General features: G+C 44.9%; 2 non-coding genes across 2 annotated transcripts; both read right to left on the bottom strand.

The window, feature by feature from the left end:
* Nucleotides 1-110: 110 nt before the first annotated feature.
* On the bottom strand, nucleotides 111-199 carry LOC125533380 (small nucleolar RNA snoR14). The gene has a single exon (XR_007294260.2). It is a non-coding gene; the product is annotated as a small nucleolar RNA snoR14 (small nucleolar RNA).
* Nucleotides 200-291: 92 nt separating this feature from the next.
* Nucleotides 292-370, bottom strand: LOC125533361 (small nucleolar RNA U61). Its single transcript, XR_007294242.1, has one exon. It is a non-coding gene; the product is annotated as a small nucleolar RNA U61 (small nucleolar RNA).
* Between the last annotated feature and the right edge of the window lie 6,226 nt (nucleotides 371-6,596).

Below are 6,596 nucleotides of genomic sequence, written 5' to 3'. Positions count from 1 at the left end.
ATATTTTTTATTGGATTGATAAAAGAAGCTACCGAAGCATATTGAAAACCAAACGAAATTGCAGCACTGGCTAAAAGAAGACAAGGGAATCGGGGATTGGAGACTTGGATGCGATCAGAGCCTGTCGGGATGTATGCGTGTCCTCACTTTGTGACATCAGGGGATTGACAGACTATCATACATAACATCATCACCTCGCATCGAAACCAATCCACCGTCAAAAACAAATCCACCATATCAAAATTTGGAAGAATAAACATCCAGAAAACAACGAAAAACCGGTATCACAGGGGGCTCAGAACTTCTTAGAGGGTTGTGTTACCGACATCGGCGCATCCGCCTCCGGCACAGGTTTCGTTCCTCATTGCCGGCGACCACTTATCAACAACCAACAGGTGAAAAACTCACGAAACTTGTTGAGAACCAAGCGATTTGTATTTCAAATCAAAAACTAGCAACAAAAGCAAGCGAAGAACAGCTTACGGAAAGGAAAAGTTGCATCAAAAATCAGATACCAATAGACCAGGAGGGAGAAGGGAGAGATGCGTTCTTGCTTCAAGACGGCTGCTGAAGGAAAGAATCCTGTGCCCTTCATTTTATAGAGGAAGGGGTGGGGGAATGGGAAACCCTAAAGAGATCCTGGTATGCTGTTGGGCTTCCGATTAGCCGAGAGCCCAGGCCCAGAATTAATAATGAAACAATGAGCCGAGAGGCCCGACTAGTTAGTGGGCCTGCATTTTTCTGAAGAAAAAAACGTTAGCGGGCCTGCACTGCCGAGATGGCTGCCTTTGATTTCCTGCCAGCCTTATTTTTTTTATGAGATTTGAACGATGTAAGCTTATTCAGTTCTCAATAAAACGCGCCAGAAGGCTTTCCTGTAAAAAAAAAGTGTTCTTCTGCTAAAAAAAATAATCAACCAAGAGCGTTTCAGTTCATGTATTCAAAAACAAAAAATGTTTTATATTCGGATGCTTCGGTTTTGTGGAAATTCAGCATGGCAGAAGCTCGTTTGGGGACACGGCCTTTTTGTTTTGAGTGTTGGTAATCAAAAAATGAGGCACACTAGTTGACTAAAGCTTCTTCCTCTTCAGATTTTGGTTGTCGCTTGTGGCTCGACATCCCCCCCCCCTTTTTTTCAAGGTTGGCACTAGGCGCCATCCGGCTATAGCGAGTGAAATATCAGTCGCCTTGATAGTCATTTGATTGACTTGCGTTTGGCCATTCGATCGACTCGTCGTCCCTCTCCTTCTCCGCACACTCAGAACCTCGACCCTCAAGCCATGCTTTTCCCGGCGCCTTGTAGCAATGCCTTGCGACCTATAGCCCTGGTGGCGAGCTGAGGCCGACCTTGCAAAGTACATGATCTGCAGCACCGGCGGCGCCATCTTTGCACTCTCCACCCACTTCCCTTGCAATATCGTCTCGTGCGTCATCTGCTCGCCTCACCAAATCACCGGCGAGTGTTGCAGCATCACCTTACAGCATCCATGATTGCCGTATCAGCGACGCCGCCAGCCCATTGTTCTATGGGTCGCAGCATCAGCGGTTGCCACCCTTGCTCCCCCGTGGCATTGCAGCACCAGTGTCCAACCCCGCCAGGTCTCATTCGCTAAGTGTGGTCCGCCACCGCATCGCCAACCGCTCTAGTCGCATCGACGTTGCCGCACATTGCATTATAATTTTTGTTGCAAACGCTCCTTTCGCGACATCGGCTCGGCAACAACGCACGACTCGTGTCAAAATCTAAGGTCCTCGCAGCATGGCAGCACCCTTGGAACATCGCCTCGTAGTCTCGATGCCACCCGTCACAATATCCCCTCAAAGCAGTGTCGACGACCGTCGCAGCATCGCCTCACAACACCAGTCAGTTGCCAAGCAACATCATGTGCTTCCGCCAGCGAATGGCTATTTGTGACACATAGTGTCTGCTGCAGCATCCCGGTGTCACCCTTATAACGATGTTGATGGTGAAAGCATTGCGGCATGGTAATGTCTCATTGTCGTTGCAACATTAGCGGCCTGCCCGCAGGGTTGTGTGGCAATGTGCCTTTGGCTCCCTCAACCTAGTGGTTTGTCCACTATGTGGTGAGCTCGAGCTTAGACGATATGTTCTCCGTGCCGTCATCATTTAGGAGTTGGTGCCAGTGTTTGTATGAACAAAGGTCATCCAAACATTTTTTGTCTAACGGACGGCATGGCTAACATTGATGAGGGGGTTGTGGGCTTTCGTCTTCAGAGACATCCAATCTGACAAGGGTGTTCACTTTTCTTGTGCAATGTCATTGGATCCACTTCACAACAAGCACCGAGGGGCGCCCCAACCGATATTCCTTCATCTTTCATCATGGGCCTGCCTCTCATGGTGGCTTACTATTGTGGTTTTTGTTGGGCTAAACGAAGTGTGATTAAAAGGTTCCTACCGCATAGATTAATCGATGAGCATGCTTAGGAGATACTCACGGGATTGCCACTAGACATGTAGTCCTCGCAGCTAAAGAAGAGTCAGAGTAGCTGTAACGCCCGGATATTTATGCTACAGTAATCCTATGCTAATGATGCCATGTCATCGTGTTTACTATTGTTAACCTCGCGATGGTTCAAACACGTTCGAATTCTAAGTTCGAAATTAAGTCAAACAGCAAAAGTAGTTAAAAGAAAAGGAGAAAGCAAACTAACAAAAAAACAAAAGAAGACCCCCTCACCCAACTGGGCCAATCAGCCCATCCCGCCAGCCCACACCTGCTGCCCCCTGGCCTATTAGGCCACTCCCACCCGAACCCTAGCCTGGATCCACCCCACTACCCCACACTTCCCTCGCTCCTCTGCCCACCCCCACGTCCTAATCCAGATCGAGGGGCGGCGACCCCGGCGACCGCGCCGTCCCACTCCTCGACGCCAGCGCCCGTCCTCGGCGCCGCCTCACCATCGTCGCCTCGCCCCGTTGCTACCTATTGAGCATGCGTCGGTTTTCCCTTGAAGAGGAAAGGATGATGCGGCAAAGTAGCGTAAGTATTTCCCTAAGTTTTTGAGAACCAAGGTATCAATCCAGTAGGAGACAACGCGCAAGTCACCTAGTACCTGCACAAACAATCAAGAACCTTGCAACCAACGCGATAAAGGGGTTGTCAATCCCTTCACGGTCACTCGCGAAAAGTGAGATCTGATAAAGATAGTAAAGTAAATATTTTTGGTATTTTTGTTGTATAGATTGGAAAGTAAAGATTGCAAAATAGTAAACGAGATGCGATGTAAATAAAAGAGATGCAATATAATAAAAACAGACCTGAGGGCCATAGGTTTCACTAGTGGCTTCTCTCAAGATAGCGTGCATTACGGTGGGTGAACAAATTACCATCGAGCAATTGATAAAAAAGTGCATACTTATGAGAATATCTAGGCAATGATCATGAATATAGGAATCACGTCCATGTCAAGTAGATCGAAACGATTCTGCATCTACTACTATTACTCCACACATCGACCGCTATCCAGCATGCATCTAGAGTATTAAGTCCATAAGAACAAAGTAACGCTTTAAGCAAGATGACATGATGTAGAGGGATAAACTCAAGCAATATGATATAAACCCCATCTTTTTATCCTCGGTGGCAACAATACAATATGTGCCTTGCTGCCCCTATTGTCACTGGGAAAGGACACCGCAAGATTGAACCCAAAGCTAAGCACTTCTCCCATTGCAAGAAAGATCAATCTAGTAGGCCAAACTAAACCGATAATTCGAAGAGACTTGTAAAGATATCAAATCATGCATATAAGAATTCAGAGAAGATACAAATAATATTCATAGTTAATCTTGTTCATAAACCCACAATTCATCGGATCTCGGCAAACACACCACAAAGGAGTATTACATTGAATAGATCTCCAAGAACATCGAGGAGAACTTTGTATTGAGAATCAAAGAGAGAGAGAATCCATCTAGCTAATAACTATGGACCCGAGGTCTGTGGTAAACTACTCACGCTTCATCGAAGAGGTAATGGTGTTGATGTAGAAGCCTTCCGTGATCGATTCCCCCTCCGACAGATCGTCGGAAAAGGCCCCAAGATGGGATCTCACGGGTACAGAAGGTTGCGGCGGTGGAAAAGTGGTTTCGCGGCTCACTGCGATGTTTCTAGGGTATAAGAGTATATATAGGCGAAAGAAGTACGTCGGTGGAGCTATGAGGGGCCCACGAGGGTGGGGGGTGCGCCCTCCTGCCTTGTGGCCTCCTCGTGGAGTTCCAGACTTCGACTCCAAGTCTTCTGGATTGCTTTCGGTCCAAGAAAGATCATCCCGGAGGTTTCATTCCGTTTAGACTCCGTTTGGTATTCCTTTTTTGTGAAACTCTAAAATAGGCAAAAAAAGAAACTGGCACTGGGCCTCCGGTTAATAGGTTAGTCCCAAAAATAATATAAAAGAGCATATTAAAGCCCATTAAACATCCAAAACAGATAATATAATAGCATGGAACAATCAAAAATTATAGATACGTTGGAGACGTATCAATAACTAATAGATTTTTGCAATAAGTATGCGAGTTCTTTATGACCAAAGTTGAGTCCATGGATTATACACACTCTCACCCTTCCACCATTGCTAGCCTCTTTAGTACCGTGCAACTTTCGCCGGTACCAGAAATCGTTTTAGAAGTGGGGGAGAGGAAAACGAGAGGCGAATGGCAAATAATGTAATGCAAGGGAGAAGAGTTTATGGTGGGTACTTGGTATGTCTTGACTTGGCGTAGATCTCCGCGGCAACGACGCCAGAAATCCTTCTTGCCACCTCTTGAGCATGTGTTGGTTTTCCCTTGAAGAGGAAAGGGTGATGCAACAAAGTAGCGTAAGTATTTCCCTCAGTTTTTGAGAACCAAGGTATCAATCCAGTAGGAGACAACGCACAAGTCACCTAGTACCTGCACAAACAATTAAGAACCTTGCAACCAACGCGATAAAGGGGTTGTCAATCCCTTCATGGTCACTCGCAAAAGTGAGATCTCATAAAGATAGTAAAGTAAATATTTTTGGTATTTTTGTTGTATAGATTGGAAAGTAAAGATTGCAAAATAGTAAATGAGATGTGATGTAAATAAAAAAGATGCAATATAATAAGAAAGAGACCCGGGGGGCATAGGTTTCACTAGTGGCTTCTCTCAAGATGGCATGTATTTACGGTGGGTGAACAAATTACTGCCAAGCAATTGATAGAAAAGCGCATAGTTATGAAGATATCTAAAGCAATGATCATGAATATAGGCATCATGTCCGTGTCAAGTAGATCAAAACGATTCTGCATCTACTACTATTACTCCACACATCGACCGCTATCCAGCATGCATCTAGAGTATTAAGTTCATAAGAATAGAGTAACGCATTAAGCAAGATGACATGATGTAGAGGGATAAACTCAAGCAATATGATATAAACCCCATCTTTTTATCCTCGATGGCAAAAGTACAATACGTGCCTTGCTGCCCCTACTGTCACTGGGAAAGGACACCGCAAGATTGAACCCAAAGCTAAGCACTTCTCCCATTGCAAGAAAGATCAATCTAGTAGACCAAACTAAAGCGATAATTCAAAAAGACTTGCAAAGATATCTAATCATGCATATAAGAATTCAGAGAAGAACCAAATAATATTCATAGATAATCTTGTTTATAAATCCACAATTCATCGGATCTCGACAAACACATCGCAAAAGAGTGTTACATCGAATAGATCTCCAAGAACATCGAGGAGAACTTTGTATTGAGAATCAAAGAGAGAGAAGAAGCCATGTAGCTAATAATGATGGACCCGAAGGTCTGTGGTAAACTACTCATGATTCATCAAAGAGGCAATGGTGTTGATGTAGAAGCCCTCCGTGATCGATTCCCCCACCGACAGATCGCCGGAAAAGGCCCCAAGATGGGATCTCACGGGTACAGAAGGTTCCGGCGATGGAAAAGTGGTTTCATGGCTCTCTGCGATGTTTCTAGGGTATAAGAGTATATATAGACGAAAGAAGTACGTCGGTGGAGCTACGAGGGGCCCACGAGGGTGGGGGCGCGCCATCCTGCCTCGTGGCCGCCTCATGGAGTTTCCAGACTTCGACTCCAAGTCTTATGGATTGCTTTCGGTGCAAGAAAGATCATCGCAAAGGTTTCCTTCCATTTGGTATTCCTTTTCTGCCAAACTCTAAAATAGGCAAAAAAACAAAAACTAGCACTGGGCCTCTGATAACCCACAACTATAGGGGATTGCAACAGTTTTTGAGGGTAGAGTATTCATCCCAAATTTATCGATTCGACACAAGGGGAGCCAAAGAATATTCTCAAGTATTAATAGTTGAGTTTTCAATTCAACCGCACCTGAAAGACTTAATATCTGCAGCAAAGTATTTAGTAGCAAAGTAATATGATAGTAGCGGTAACAGTGGCAAAGGTAATAGTATTGATTTTGTAGTGATTGTAACAGTAGCAACGGAAAAGTAAATAAACAAAGATCAATATGTGAAAAGCTCGTAGGCAATGGATTAGTGATGGATAACTATGTCGGATGTGATTCCTCATGCAATAGTTATAACATAGTGTGACACAGAACTAGCTCCGGTTC

This window comes from Triticum urartu, chromosome 1A (assembly GCF_056163025.1).
Source record: "Triticum urartu cultivar PI428250 chromosome 1A, HENAU_Tu73, whole genome shotgun sequence".
In the NCBI taxonomy this organism is placed as follows: domain Eukaryota; kingdom Viridiplantae; phylum Streptophyta; class Magnoliopsida; order Poales; family Poaceae; genus Triticum; species Triticum urartu.
The sequence above is the reverse complement of the archived record's forward strand: the minus strand, read 5'-3'. Positions and strand labels throughout refer to the sequence as shown.